Here is a 14,805-nt window from a genome sequence, read left to right as displayed (position 1 = left end):
TGTATAAGGGAGAAGAGGAGGAATTTCTCCGCGTCAACCCTCAGGGTGGATTCTCCATGCACAATCCCCCGAGCTGGGTAAGCGGCCATATTTACTTGTCCATCCGTTTTGTATTCCCATTGTTAAATATTCAGTCTGACGACTTTAACGCAGGAACTGCGCCGGGCTGTTAAGGAAATAAGCAGCCCTCCTCCACAACCGAGGACCAAGGACGGTCCCTCGACCCGGCCACTCAAGAGGAACCGGACATGTCTGTGGAGCTGATTGATGGAGTGTTCTATCAATTGAGCGAGGACAATGCCTTGGTGGCCATTACGGCCAATTACCCAGGGCTAATCCTGACGCTCCAGGTACCTGAGATCGAAGTCCCAGTACCCCGAATAGGTGTCCGCCCACTCGTGTTCAGTTTCCTGATTGCAACCGAACTTTGCAGGGGAGGTTTTTAAGGTGGAAGGCCGAACCTGCGGCGACAAGCCAACGAGGGGCCGTAGGGCCCCGTGGGCCGAAAAGAAGTGCATTCCGGACCGAGGCGTCAGCGCAAAGGTATTGCGCGCCCCCTTATCCCAGGTGTTATACCTTCGAGGCACATTGACACTCGTGCTCTCTTCAGGACAAAGAGACCTCGCTGGACTATACCCGGAGAGGCTGCCAATCGCGCCTCCACCAGCCAGGCTCCAAAGCCTGGTCCGGAGGCGGAGGCGAATGCAAGGCGCGCGCCAGACGCTTCGTCGATGGAGGATGTGGACGGGTTGTCTGCCACCAACTCTGAGGTGGAGAGTGCCATGAACCATAGGCGTCGCCGGACAATTCTTCGCGACACTTGTTTATCCCAAGGGGCGTTAGATGCCTTCAACTCAGGAGATCCGCACCTCCGTGCCGCTCAAAATGGTCTAGCCAGAGCCACGGAGCAATATGTAAAAGACATACGGGTAAGAAATTTTTGGTAATTATATATATAGAAGTAGCCCCCGAGACTTGAAACAGATAGAATAACTGATTTAAGGATCATTTGATATGCAGGTTCTTACAGAAAAGAATTCCCTACTGTCCAAGGAGCTGGAACAGTGCAAAGCCCAACTGGAGGCTGCACTAGCCGCGGCAGGGGATCCTAAGGAGGCCCCCTCTAGTAATATACACTTCGAAAGATAAGTATTTTCCGAAGCATTTCTTTGGTGCGAATCTGACAAATGAAATTGCAGATGGCGCCGGATATAATTCGGAAAGGCAACACCTCCTACGCCAGCTAAAGGCTGGTGAGAGGGTGCTGATAAAGGTGATGGGGGAGAAGAATGATCTCCAAGATGCCAACACCAAGTTGAGCATCGAGCTGAAAGATGTTCGTGCCCAGCTGTCAGACTCCGTGAAGGAGAATCAATGGCTTCGGCGCGGCATATTTAGTAAGTGCTTGAACGAACCTTTTGAAAGAAAGTTCGGCGGGGAAGTCGACTAACAGAGCAATGTCTGTAGGTGTGCTAACAGGTCGTCCAGCAGAGGAGATGCCCGGTTCTACGGGTGACCTTCTTCCCGAGCTCTTGCAACTGCTCGATCGAGTTCGGCAGTGATGCGAGGCGTCGCCCAGGCCCTGTGGCCATCCGATTCCATGCCCGAAGGTCTTGGAGAGCTTGCGGAGAAGCTAAAGGTAGCACGGCGGCGCTTCCGATTGTGGAAGATATCAGCCTGCCGTCAAGGCGCTAGGGAGGCCTCGGCCATGGTGAAGACGCGGTACGCAAAGGCTGACCCCAACCACATGGCCGAGGTCAGTCCTGTAGGGCCCGATGGGAAAGAGATCCTTGTAAGCTTAGTATATGGCCAAGTAGAGTTGGCCGCAAAGTATTCCCAGCAGGACTGTAAATTAGACAGCCTGTTAGATGGTATTGAAGAGGAATACAACCAGTTAAAATGACTATGTAATTTAATTTACATTTATAATGCCTTCTAGCCGGATTGTAGATCATTTGTCATGGCCGACCTTTTCGCTTCAGCCTCGGGACCTGACGGTCCGGAGTGTGTCCGAATTCCCATGCGGTTATATAGGAACCGGGGACTGCATGGAGACCAGACATAGGATTCATTAGGGCGTGAACAGACAAGTGCCTGACTAGGTATGTTATATTACATGGTTAGTAAGAAACATCTTCCAGGGAGAATAGTTCCGTTAGGGGTTCCTTTCCCTGGGAGGCATGCCCTAAGGTGCATGTCCATGCTGCGAAAAGAAACGCAGGAAAAACATCTGGGGGCGTATAGATAAAAATAAAAATGATCATCTTTAGTTCACCAACCGAATATTCCCTTAAGAAAGCTAGCTTTCGGCTTCACCCAGTCTGAGGTACACGTCCGGCTGACCCGGCAGTAACAATCGCAGAGGCGCTCCCTTTACCACCTAGCCGAACAATCGGGAACGTAGGGGTAACCACAGGAGCCAGGCAACCCAGCTTGGCCAAAACTTAAGTCATATCGATGCATATAATGGTGAATAAAAGGTACATGCGGAATTGTGACACATGTGTTGGGCATGAAGCACGCATGAATAAGCTTCTATTTAAACAAGCCCCCAGGTTTAATGAGCGCGGATAGCGCGTCACTTTATGAGCCTTTAGAGGCTATAAGAGAGAGAGAGAGAGAGAGAGAGAGAGAGAGAGAGAGAGAGAGAGAGAAGAGAAATGTAAGATAGAAAATATAAAAAATGGACAGAGGAAGGAGACGAACACAGAGTCCGGCGCTAGGCATAGAATCTTCGGAGACGGGCTGCGTTCCATGGGTTTGGCTCGAGTCAGTTATCCGATGCATCCTGCAGGCGGTACGCTCCACCAGTCAGGACTTGGTCAATTATGAAGGGACCTTCCCACTTGGGCTTGAGTTTATCCTTTTTCTTGTCCGGTAGTCGTAGAACTAATTCGCCAACGTTGTAATTTTTGGCGCGTACTTCTCTGCTTTGGTATCTTTGAGCCTGCTGTTGATAGAATGCGGAACAGGCTTTTGCCACGTCACGCTCCTCCTCCAATGCGTCCAAGCTGTCCTGCCGATCGAGCTCGGGTTCTCTTTCTTCGTACATGCGCACTCGAGGTGAGTCATGAATTATGTCGCAACACAAAACTGCCTCTGCACCGTACACCATAAAGAATGGTGTGTATCCGGTGGTGCGATTCGGTGTGGTCCGCAGCCCCCAGAGTACGAAGTCGAGCTCCTCTACCCAGTGCGTGTTAGATTCCTTGAGGGACCGCACTAATCTGTGTTTGTTGCCGCTCATGATAAGACAATTTGCACGTTCGACCTGGTCGTTAGTTTGTGGGTGATAGACGGAAGCATAATCGAGCTTGATGCCCATGTTTTTGCACCAATTTTACCTCATTGGCTGTGAAGTTCATGCCGTTATCAGTGATGATGCTGTGGGGGACGCTATAACAGTGTACAACCAGGATATAAAGTCTATCACCGGACCGGATTCGGCCGTCTTAACAGGCTTGGCTTCTATCCATTTGGTGAACTTATCCACCATGACCAGTAAGTATTTTTGCTTGTGGGTTCCACCTTTAAGGGGTCCAACCATGTCAAGCCCCCAGACCGTGAAGGGCCAAGTAATGGGGATGGTTCGGAGGGCGGTGGGTGGCATATGGCTTTGGTTTGCAAAGAGCTGGCAACCGGTGCATCGTTGGACTAAGTCCTGAGCGTCTGCCCAGGCCGTCGGCCAATAAAAGCCTGTACGGAAGGCCTTGCTTACAAGGGACAGGGCTGCAGCGTGATGACCGCCGAGTCCGGCATGAATTCATCCAGGAGATTCCGCCCCTCCTCTTCGGAGATGCACCTTTGAAGGACTCCGGTAGTGCTTTTCTTATAAAGCTCTCCCTCGTGGACTCTATAGGTTTTGGATCGCCGCAATAGGCAGCGTGCCTCATTTTGGTCCTCGGGGAGTTCCTGCCTAGTAAGGTAGGCGAGGAATGGTTCTGTCCACGGGGCGATGACGGCCATTATTACGTGGGCTGAAGGTGTTATTTCATTGGGAGAGCCTCCGATTGTGTCAGAATGTTCGGTGTCGGGGAGTGCGGTTGGGTCTGGGCTATTATTGTTCGGCTCCCCTTCCCATCCTACGGATGGCTTGAACAGCCTTTCCAAGAAGATGTTGGGGGGGGACTACATCGTGTTTTGCGCCGATGCGTGCCAGGACATCTGCCGCCTGATTATTTTCCCGGGCTATATGGTGAAATTCAAGCCCCCCGAACCGAGCTGACATTTTAGGACGGCGTTGCGGTAAGCTTCCATTTTTGGATCCTTGGCATCGAAGTCTCCATTTATTTGGGATATTGCGAGGTTCGAGTCCCCGCGCACCTCTAGGCATTGGATGCCCATGGATACTGCCATCCGGAGACCATGTAGAAGGGCCTCATATTCGGCTGCATTGTTGGAGTCCGTGTACATAATCTGTAGTACGTATTGAACTGTGTCTCCTATGGGGGACGTCAAAACGATGCCAGCCCCCAGTCCGGCCAACATCTTGGAGCCATCGAAATGCATGATCCAATTTTAATATTTGACGTACTCTTTAGGGAGTTCGGCCTCCGTCCATTCTGTGATGAAGTCGGCCAAGACCTGTCGAACGGAAGGAGCTCGATGGCCGATTTCGCAATCCGGCCCGTTACGTCACGGTTGTTTATAATATCATTAAGTGGTACTTCTGAGGCTACTGTTATTGAACACTCTTGAAAGTAGTGTCGTAGCTTCCGGGATGCCATGAATACCGCGTACGCAATCTTTTGATAGTGTGGGTACCGTGATTTGTAGGGAGTGAGGATAGTGGACACATAATAGACCAGCTTTTGAAGGGGGAATTTGTGTCTGTCCGTATCTCGTTCGACGACGAGCACTGCGCTTACAACCTGATGTGTTGCTGCAATGTATAATAGCATTGGTTCGCCAATGTTTGGTGCGGCCAGGACTGGGTTTGTTTCTAGTATGGCTTTTATTTCGTCGAGTCTGGCCGTGGCTGCGTCCGTGCATTTGAAGTGTTCGGTGCACCGAAGGAGGCGGTAAAGGGGTAGGGCCTTTTCTCCCAAGCGGGAGATAAAGCGGCTTAGAGCCGCCACGCATCCGGTTAACTTCTCTATTTGTTTGAGGTCCTTTGGGATATCTAGTTGCGACAGAGCTCAGATCTTGGCTGGATTTGCTTCAATTCCTCTACCAAATACAATGAAGCCCAAGAGCTTTCCGGCTGGAACGCCGAAAACGCATTTTTCCGGGTTGAGCTTGATGTCGTATGTTCGGAGGTTATCAAATGTGAGCCTCAAGTCGTCTACTAGAGATTCAACATGTCTTGTTTTGACGACCACATCATCTACATATGCCTCCACTATTTTGCCGATCTGGCTTGCCAGACATGTCTGAATCATGCGCTGATATGTTGCGCCAGCATTTTTGAGCCCGAAGGGCATCGTGTTGAAGCAGAATGGCCTGTATGGTGTGATAAATGCCGTTGCGGCTTGGTCTGGTTCTGCCATCTCGATTTGATGGTAGCTAGAATATGCGTCGAGGAAACACAACAAATCGTGTCCTGCGGTAGCGTCGATATTTTGATCGATGCGGGGGAGGGGGAAGGGATCCTTTGGGCAAGCCTTGTTAAGGTCTTTAAAATCAACACACAGGCGCCAGGATTTGTCCTTCTTTGGTACCATCACCAGGTTTGCTAGCTAGTCCGGATGTTTTTTATCTCTGATGAATCCGGCCTCCAATAGCTTTGCTAGCTCCTCTCCATGGCCTGTCTCTTAGGTTCGGAAAAACTCCGAAGAGCCTGTTTGACAGGTTTGAATCCTGTTTGGATATTTAAGCTGTGCTCGGCTAGCCTGCGTGGGATTCCTGGCATGTCTGAAGGGTGCCAGGAGAAAATGTCCAAGTTCTCTCGTAGGAACTCTCGCAATGCGGCGTCGACATCAGGGTTTAACTTTGCCCCGATGGAAGCTGTTTTATTGGGGTCCGTTGGATGGATTTGGAATTTGACTATTTCATCCGCCGGTTTAAAGGAGGTGGACTAGGATCTTTTGTCGAGTACCACATCGTCCCTATTCACCGTAGAGCGCAGCGGAGTCAGCTCCTCAGCCGCTAGGGCTTCGGATAGTACCTCGAGGGCCAGTGCGGCGGTCTTGTTTTCGGCGCGGAGTGCTATGTCCGGATCACTAGCGAGAGTGACGATCCCGTTAGGCCCGGGCATCTTGAGCTTCCTGTACCCATAATGGGGTATTGCTTGGAAGATTGTAAACGCTTCCCGCCCTAGCAGAGCATGATAGCCGCTACTGAACGGAGCCACCTAGAACGTGACCTCTTCGGACCTGTAATTATTCGGCGTGCCAAACACCACATCTAGTGTGATTTTTCCTGTACAGCGCGCTTCCCGACCGGGGATTATTCCTCTAAAGGTTGTGCTGCTTCACTCAATGCGGTTCCAGTCTACTTCCATTTTTTGAAGAGTCTCCTCGTAAATGAGCTTCAATCCGCTGCCGCCGTCCATAAGTACCTTGGTAGGACGAAAGCCATCCACTATTGGACTGAGGACCAATGCGGCTGGTGCTCGGGCTGTTCGAATTTTAGGTACATCACTGGCGTTAAAGGTAATAGCCGAGTCACTCCAGGGGTTTATTGTTGCTACTTGGTTGACTTCGGCATGGCTGCGGAGTGTCTTTTTTCACATATTATTTGATGGGAAAGTCTCTAAGACTGTTAATACCATATTGGTGTCTCTGGGGTGGCTTTCTGTGGCCTCCAGAATTAGGAGATTTTCGCCAATTTTGGCCACCTGCCGGAGTATCCAACATGCTCTGAGGCTGTGAGTTGGTGTGGCGTCCTCTGTACTGTGAATTTTACAGGGTCCATTAAGCCACCCTTCCAGTACGGTTCCATGCCCTGTAGAGGGTTTTTGCTTTTTAGTGCTTGACCCGAGTGACTAGTGATGATGCACCCTTTTATTTCGGACTGGGTTTGTATTCAGGGCCGGATTGTCCCAAAATTTTATTTCGGGTTTCCAGGCGCTTTCCATCGCACAGTACTTTTGTACAATGGATGCCAAGTCAGCGAAGCGTGTAATATCACGGCGACTTATGGCGTTGAGTATTCCCTTATCCGTGCAATTATTGTAGAAGATTGAGATTGCGTCTTCCTCGCAGCAGTCCGTTAGCCTATTCTTAACCAGGAGGAATCTGGCCCAGTAATGATGTACTGTGTCATCGGGGTCTTGCCTGATTTTGGATAGATCGCTTATGTTGGGGTGGGTGGGTGGAATTAAATCTAAAGCCTCACCCCATCTACGGCTCATAGGCCGAGTAATTTCTGAACTCGAAAATTTGGATTCCTGGATGTTGTCTAATGAATCCAGCCCGTCGCCTGACTCTAAGTTCAGGTCTTGGGTGATATCCTCCCCTCCGCGGGTATCCGGCTTGGAGGGATCAGGAATCCGGATGTAGCGAGTCCTTAAGATAGATGAAGGGTCGCCGCACTGTCCCTCTACCACGGCAACATGATGGGTGACTTGGGGAGAGTTAATCTCTCTCAGATCGGTTTTAGGCCCAATCTGGTCGTAATCCGTAGCGACTCCCAGGGCGGCGAAGCGGTCCAAGAGCTCGTTTATGGAGGAAAGCTCTATTGGATCTAACTGCTCGGCGAGTTCCAAGTTGACATGAAGATTGTTTTCGATGGCTCGAGAGGTCATCATCGGCGCAGAAGCTGAACAGGCGGTCATAAGAAAGCCACCTAACAGGAGGGTTTGGCCGACAACCAAAGCTCCCTTAGCAACGGTGCCATCTTTAAAGACGGGGCGAGGCATTCTTCCTGATGGCGACGACACAGAGGAACTCTCAATGAAAGCACCAATGTCGGTGTCAAAACCGGCGGATCTCGGGTAGGGGGTCCCAAACTGTGCGTCTAGGCCGGATGGTAACATGAGGCAAGGGACACGAAGTTTTACCCAGGTTCAGGCCTTCTCGATGGAGGTAAAACCCTACATCCTTCTTGATTAATATTGATGATATGGGTAGTACAAGAGTATATCTACCACGAGATCGAGGAGGGTAAACCCTAGAAGCTAGCCTATGGTATGATTGTCGATGTGTATGTTGTCCTACGGACTAAAACCCTCCAGTTTATATAGACACCGGGTTGGGTTAGGGTTACATAGAGTCGGTTACAATGGTAGGAGATCTACATATCCGTATCGCCAAGCTTGCCTTCCACGCCAAGGAAAGTCCCCTTCCAGACACAGGACGAAGTCTTCAATCTTGTATCTTCATTGTCCAGGAGTCCGGCTGAAGGTATAGTCTGGCCATCCGAACACCCCCTAATCCAGGACTCCCTCAGGGGCCCACTTGTCATAGACTCAGGGGAGTCAACCTGGGCCCACCCAGCTTGGCCAAAACTTAAGTCATATCGATGCATATAATGGTGAATAAAAGGTACATGCGGAAGTGTGACACATGTGTTGGGCATGAAGCCCGCACGAATAAGCTTATGTTTAAAGAAGCCCCCAGGTTTAATGAGCGCGGATAGCGCGTCACTTTATGACCCTTTAGAGGCTATAAGAGAGAGAGAGAGAGAAGAAGAGAAATGTAAGACAGAAAATATAAAAAATGGACACAGGAAGGAGATGAACACAGAGTACGGCGCTAGGCATAGAATCTTAGGAGACGGGCTGCGTTCCATTGGTTTGGCTCGAGTCGGTTATCCGATGCATCCCGCAGGCGGTACGCTCCACTAGTCAGGACTTGGTCAATTATGAAGGGACCTTCCCACTTGGGCTTGAGTTTGTCCTTTTTCTTGTCCCGTAGTCGTAGAACTATTTCGCCAACATTGTAATTTCTGGCCCGTACTTCTCTGCTTTGGTATCTTCGAGCCTGCTAATGATAGAATGCGGAACGGGCTTTTGCCACGTCATGCTCCTCCTCCAATGCGTTCAAGCTGTCCTGCCGATCGAGCTTGGCTTCTCTTTCTTCGTACATGCGCACTCGAGGTGAGTCATGAATTATGTCGCAAGGCAAAACCGCCTCTGCGTCGTACACCATAAAGAATGGTGTGTATCCGGTGGTGCGATTCAGTGTGGTCCGCAGCCCCTAGAGTACGGAGTCGAGCTCCTCTACCCAGTGCATGTTAGATTCCTTGAGGGACCGCACTAATCTGGGTTTGATGCCTCTCATGATAAGACCATTTGCACGTTCGACCTACCGTTAGTTTGTGGGTGATAGACGGAAGCATAATCGAGCTTGATGCCCATGTTTTTGCACCAGAGTTTTACCTCGTCGGCCGTGAAGTTCGTGCCGTTATCAGTGATGATGCTGTGGGGGACGCCGTAATGGTGTACAACCCCGTATATAAAGTCTATCACCGATCCGGATTCGGCCGTCTTAACAGGATTGGCTTCTATCCATTTGGTGAACTTATCCACCATGACCAGTAAGTATTTTTGCTTGTGGGTTCCGCCTTTAAGGGGTCCAACCATGTCAAGCCCCCAGACCGCAAAGGGCCAAGTAATGGGGATGGTTTAGAGGGCGGTGGGTGGCATATGGGTTTGGTTTGCAAAGAGCTGGCAACCGGTGCATCGTTGGACTAAGTCCTGCGCGTCTGCCCGGGCCGTCGGCCAATAAAAGCCTGTACGGAAGGCCTTGCTTACAAGGGACCGGGCTGCAGCGTGATGACCGCCGAGTCCGGCATGAATTTCAGCTAGGAGATTCCGCCCCTCCTCTTTGGAGATGCACCTTTGAAGGACTCCGGTAGTGCTTTTCTTATAAAGCTCTCCCTCGTGAACTCTGTATGCTTTGGATTGCCGCACTATGCAGCGTGCCTCATTTTGGTCCTTGGGGAGTTCCTGCCTAGTAAGGTAGGCGAGGAATGATTCTGTCCATGGGGCGATGACGGCCATTATTACGTGGGCTGAAGGTGTTATTTCATTGGGAGAGCCTCCGATTGTGTCAGAATGTTCGGTGTCGGGCAGTGCGGTTGGGTCCGGCTGTTATTGTTCGGCTCCCCTTCCCATGCTATGGATGGCATGAATAGCCTTTCCAATAAGATGTTGGGGGGGGGGACTACATCGTGTTTTGCGCCGATGCATGCCAGGACGTCTGCCGCTTGATTATTTTCCCGGGCTATATGGTGAAATTCAAGCCCCTCGAACCGAGCTGACATTTTTAGGACGGCATTGCGGTAAGCTTCCATTTTTGGATCCTTGGCATCGAAGTCTCCATTTATTTGGGATATTGCAAGTTCGAGTCCCCGCGCACCTCTAGGCGTTGGATGCCCATGGATACTGCCATCCGGAGACCATGTAGAAGGGCCTCATATTCGGCTACATTGTTGGAGTCCGTGTACATAATCTGTAGTACGTATTGAACTGTGTCTCCTGTGGGGGACGTCAAAACGACGCCAACCCCCAGTCCGGTCAACATCTTGGAGCCGTCGAAATGCATGATCCAATTTGAATATGTGCCGTACTCTTTAGGGAGTTCGGCCTCCGTCCATTCTGCGATGAAGTCACCCAAGACCTATGACTTGATGGCTCGTCGTGGCTTATAAGTTATGTCGAACGGGAGGAGCTCGATGGCCCATTTCGCAATCCGGCCCGTTGCGTCACAGTTGTTTATAATATCGTTAAGTGGTACTTTCGAGGCTACTGTTATTGAACACTCTTGAAAGTAGTGTCGTAGCTTCCGGGATGCCATGAATACCGCGTACGCAATATTTTGATAATGTGGGTACCGTGATTTGCAGGGAGTGAGGACAGTGGACACATAATAGACCGGCTTTTGAAGGGGGAATTTGTGTCCCTCTGCTTCTCGTTCGACGACGAGCACTGCGCTTACAACCTGATGTGCTGCTGTAATGTATAATAGCATTGGTTCGCCAATGTTTGGCGCGGCCAGGACTGGGTTTGTTGCCAGTATGGCTTTTATTTCGTCGAGTCCGGCCATGGCTGCGTCCGTCCATTTGAAGTGTTCGGTGTGCCGAAGGAGGCGGTAAAGGGGTAGGGCCTTTTCTCCCAAGCGGGAGATAAAGCGGCTTAGAGCCGCCACGCATCCTGTTAACTTTTGTATTTGTTTGAGGTCCTTTGGGATATCCAATTGCGACAGAGCTCGGATCTTGGCTGGATTTGCTTCAATTCCTCTACCGAATACAATGAAGCCCAAGAGCTTTCCGGCTGGAACGCCGAAAACGCATTTTTCCGGGTTGAGCTTGATGTCGTATGTTCCGAGGTTATCAAATGTGAGCCTCAAGTTATCTACTAGAGATTCAGCATGTCTTGTTTTGACGGCCACATCATCTACATATGCCTCCACTGTTTTGCCGATCTGGCTTGCCAGACATGTCTGAATCATGCGCTGATATGTTGCGCCGGCGTTTTTGAGCCCGAAGGGCATCATGTTGAAGCAGAATGGCCCGTATGGTGTGATAAATGCCGTTGCGGCTTGGTCTGGTTCTGCCATCTCGATTTGATGGTAGCTAGAATATGCGTCGAGGAAACACAACGAATCATGTCCTGCGGTAGCGTCGATATTTTGATCGATGCAGGGGAGGGGGAAGGGATCATTTGGGCAAGCCTTGTTAAGGTCTTTAAAATCAACACACAGGCACCAGGATTTGTCCTTCTTTGGTACCATCACCAGGTTTGCTAGCCAGTCCGGATGTTTTATATCTCTGATGAATCCGGCCTCCAATAGCTTTGCTAGCTCCTCTCCCATGGCCTGTCTCTTAGGTTCGGAAAAACGCCGAAGAGCCTGTTTGACAGGTTTGAATCCTGTTTGGATATTTAAGCTGTGCTCGGCTAGCCTGCGTGGGATTCCTGGCATGTCTGAAGGGTGCCAGGCGAAAATGTCCCAGTTCTCTCGTAGGAACTCTCGCAATGCGGCGTTGACATCAGGGTTTAACTGTTGCCCGATGGAAGCTGTTTTATTGGGGTCCGTTGGATGGACTTGGAATTTGACTATTTCGTCCGCCGATTTAAAGGGGGTGGACTTGGATCTTTTGTCGAGTACCACATTGTCCCTATTCACCATAGAGCGCAGCGCAGTCAGCTCCTCAGCCTCTAGGGCTTCGGATAGTGCCTCGAGGGCCAGTGTGGTTGTCTTGTTGTCGGCGCGGAGTGCTATGTCTGGATCACTAGCGAGAGTGATGATCCCATTAGGCCTGGGCATCTTGAGCTTCATGTACCCATAATGGGGTATTGCTTGGAATATTGTAAATGCTTCCCGCCCTAGCAGAGCGTGATAGCCGCTGCTGAACGGAGCCACCTGGAACGTGACCTCTTCGGACCTGTAATTATCCGGCGTGCCTAACAGCTCATCTAGTGTGATTTTTCCTGTACAGCGTGCTTCCCGACTAGGGATTATTCCTCAAAAGGTTGTGCTGCTTCGCTCAATGCGGTTCCAGTCTATTTCCATTTTTTGAAGAGTCTCCTCGTAAATGAGGCTCAATCCGCTGCCGCCGTCCATGAGTACCTTGCTAAGACGAAAGTCGTCCACTATTGGACTGAGGACCAATGCGGCTGGTGCTTGGGCTGTTCAGAATTTAGGTTCATCACTGGCGTTAAATGTAATAGCCGAGTCACTCCATGGGTTTATTGTTGCTACTTGGTAGACTTTGACAAGGCTGCGGAGTGTCCTTTTTCGCATATTATTTGATGTGAATGTCTCGAAGACTGTTAATACTGTATTGGTGTCTCTGGGGTGGCTTTCTGTGGCCTCCGGAATTAGGAGATTTTCGCCAATTTTGGCCACCTGCCAGAGTATCCAACATGCTTTGAGGTTGTGAGTTGGTGTGGCGTCCTCTGTACTGTGAATTTTACAGGGTCCATTAAGCCACCCTTCCAGTACGGTTCCATGACCTGTAGAGGGTTTTTTCTTTTTAGTGCTTGACCCGGGTGACTGGTGATGATGCACCCTTTTATTTCGGACTGGGTTTGTATTCAGGGTCGGATTGTCCCAAAATTTTATTTCGGTTTTCCAGGTGCTTTCCATCGCATAGTACTTTCTTACAATGGACGCCAAGTCAACGAAGCGTGTAATATCACGGCGACTTATGGCGTTGAGTATTCCCTTGTCCGTGCAATTATTGCAGAAGATTGAGATTGCATCTTCCTCGCGGCAGTCCCTTAGCCTGTTCTTAACCAGGAGGAATCTGGCCCAGTAATGATGAACTGTTTCATTGGGTTCTTGCCTGATTTTGGATAGATCGCTTATGTTGGGGTGGGTGGGTGGAATTAAATCCGAAGCCTCACCCCATCTAAGGCTCAGAGGCCGAGGAATTTCTGAACTCGAAAATTTGGATTCCTGGATGTTGTCTAATGAATCCAGCCCGTCGCCTGACTCTAAGTTCACGTCTTGAGTGATATCCTCCCCTCCACGGGTATCCGGCTTGGAGGGATCGGGAATCCGGATGTAGCGAGTCCTTAAGATAGATGAAGGGTCGCCGCACTGTCCCTCTACCACAGCAACGTGATGGGTGACTTGGGGAGAGTTAATCTCTCTCAGATCGGCTTTAGGCCCAATCTGGTCGTAATCCGTAGCGACTCCTAGGGCGGCGAAGCGATCCAAGAGCTCGTTTATGGAGGAAAGCTCTATTGGATCTAACTGCTCAGCGAGTTCCGAGTTGACATGAAGATTGTTTTCGATGGCTCGAGAGGTCATCATCGGCGCAGAAGCCGAACAGGCGGTCATAAGAAAGCCACCTAACCGGAGGGTTTGGCCGACAGCCAAAGCACCCTTAGCAATGGTGCCGTCTTTAAAGACGGGGCGAGGCATCCTTCCTGATGGCGATGACACAGAGGAACTCTCAATGAAAGCACCAATGTTGTTGTCAAAACCGGCGGATCTCGGGTAGGGGGTCCTGAACTGTGCGTCTAGGCCGGCTGGTAACAGGAGGCAAGGGACACGAAGTTTTACCCAGGTTCGGGCCCTCTCGATGGAGGTAAAACCCTACGTCCTGCTTGATTAATATTGATGATATGGGTAGTACAAGAGTAGATCTACCACGAGATCGAGGAGGCTAAACCCTAGAAGCTAGCCTATGGTAAGATTGTCGATGTGTATGTTGTCCTACGGACTAAAACCCTCCGGTTTATATAGACACCGGGTAGGGTTAGGGTTACATAGAGTCGGTTACAATGGTAGGAGATCTACATATCCGTATCGCCAAGCTTGCCTTCCACGCCAAGGAAAGTCCCTTTCCGGAGACGGGACGAAGTCTTCAATCTTGTATCTTCATAATCCAGTAGTCCGGCTGAAGGTATAGTCCGGCCATCCGAACACCCCCTAATCCAGGACTCCCTCAGGGGCACACTTGTCATAGACTCAGGGGAGTCAACCAGGGCCCACCCAGTCAAGTTCAACGGGTCAAACCCGCCGGCGTTAAGCCGCCGGCGAGGACAGACGCGGCGGAGGGCGTCGGGATTCCTCCTCCGGTGACCAAATGGCCGGCGGAGGGCATCTACGTGCTGCTGGTGAAGTCGCGCGCCGAGTGGAGCAAGCGGTGTGTGCGGGGGTGGCTGGAGATGATGCCGGCGTCGAGCTAGGCGGCGGCCGGAGTTCGAGCGTGCACGAAAATGGCGTTATGAGGCACGGCAGGGGGCGCAAAGGGGTGCTACGGCCTCCTGGGGGTGCAGTGAGTGTGTTGGACACGATGGTGTGGCCGGTGGTTGGCCGGAGACACGTCGGTGACGAGCTTGGTGGTGGCGCGTGCGGTGAAGCTTCGTGCAGGTTCTACGGTGCACGAGAAAGCAAACGGAGAGGATGGGGAGGTAGCTGAGCTCACGGCGGTCACGTAGGAATGGATGGCGCGGCTAGGGATGAG

The sequence above is a fragment of the Triticum dicoccoides genome, chromosome 7A, assembly GCF_002162155.2.
Source record: "Triticum dicoccoides isolate Atlit2015 ecotype Zavitan chromosome 7A, WEW_v2.0, whole genome shotgun sequence".
Lineage (NCBI taxonomy): Eukaryota > Viridiplantae > Streptophyta > Magnoliopsida > Poales > Poaceae > Triticum > Triticum dicoccoides.
Note: the sequence above shows the minus strand (reverse complement) of the source record.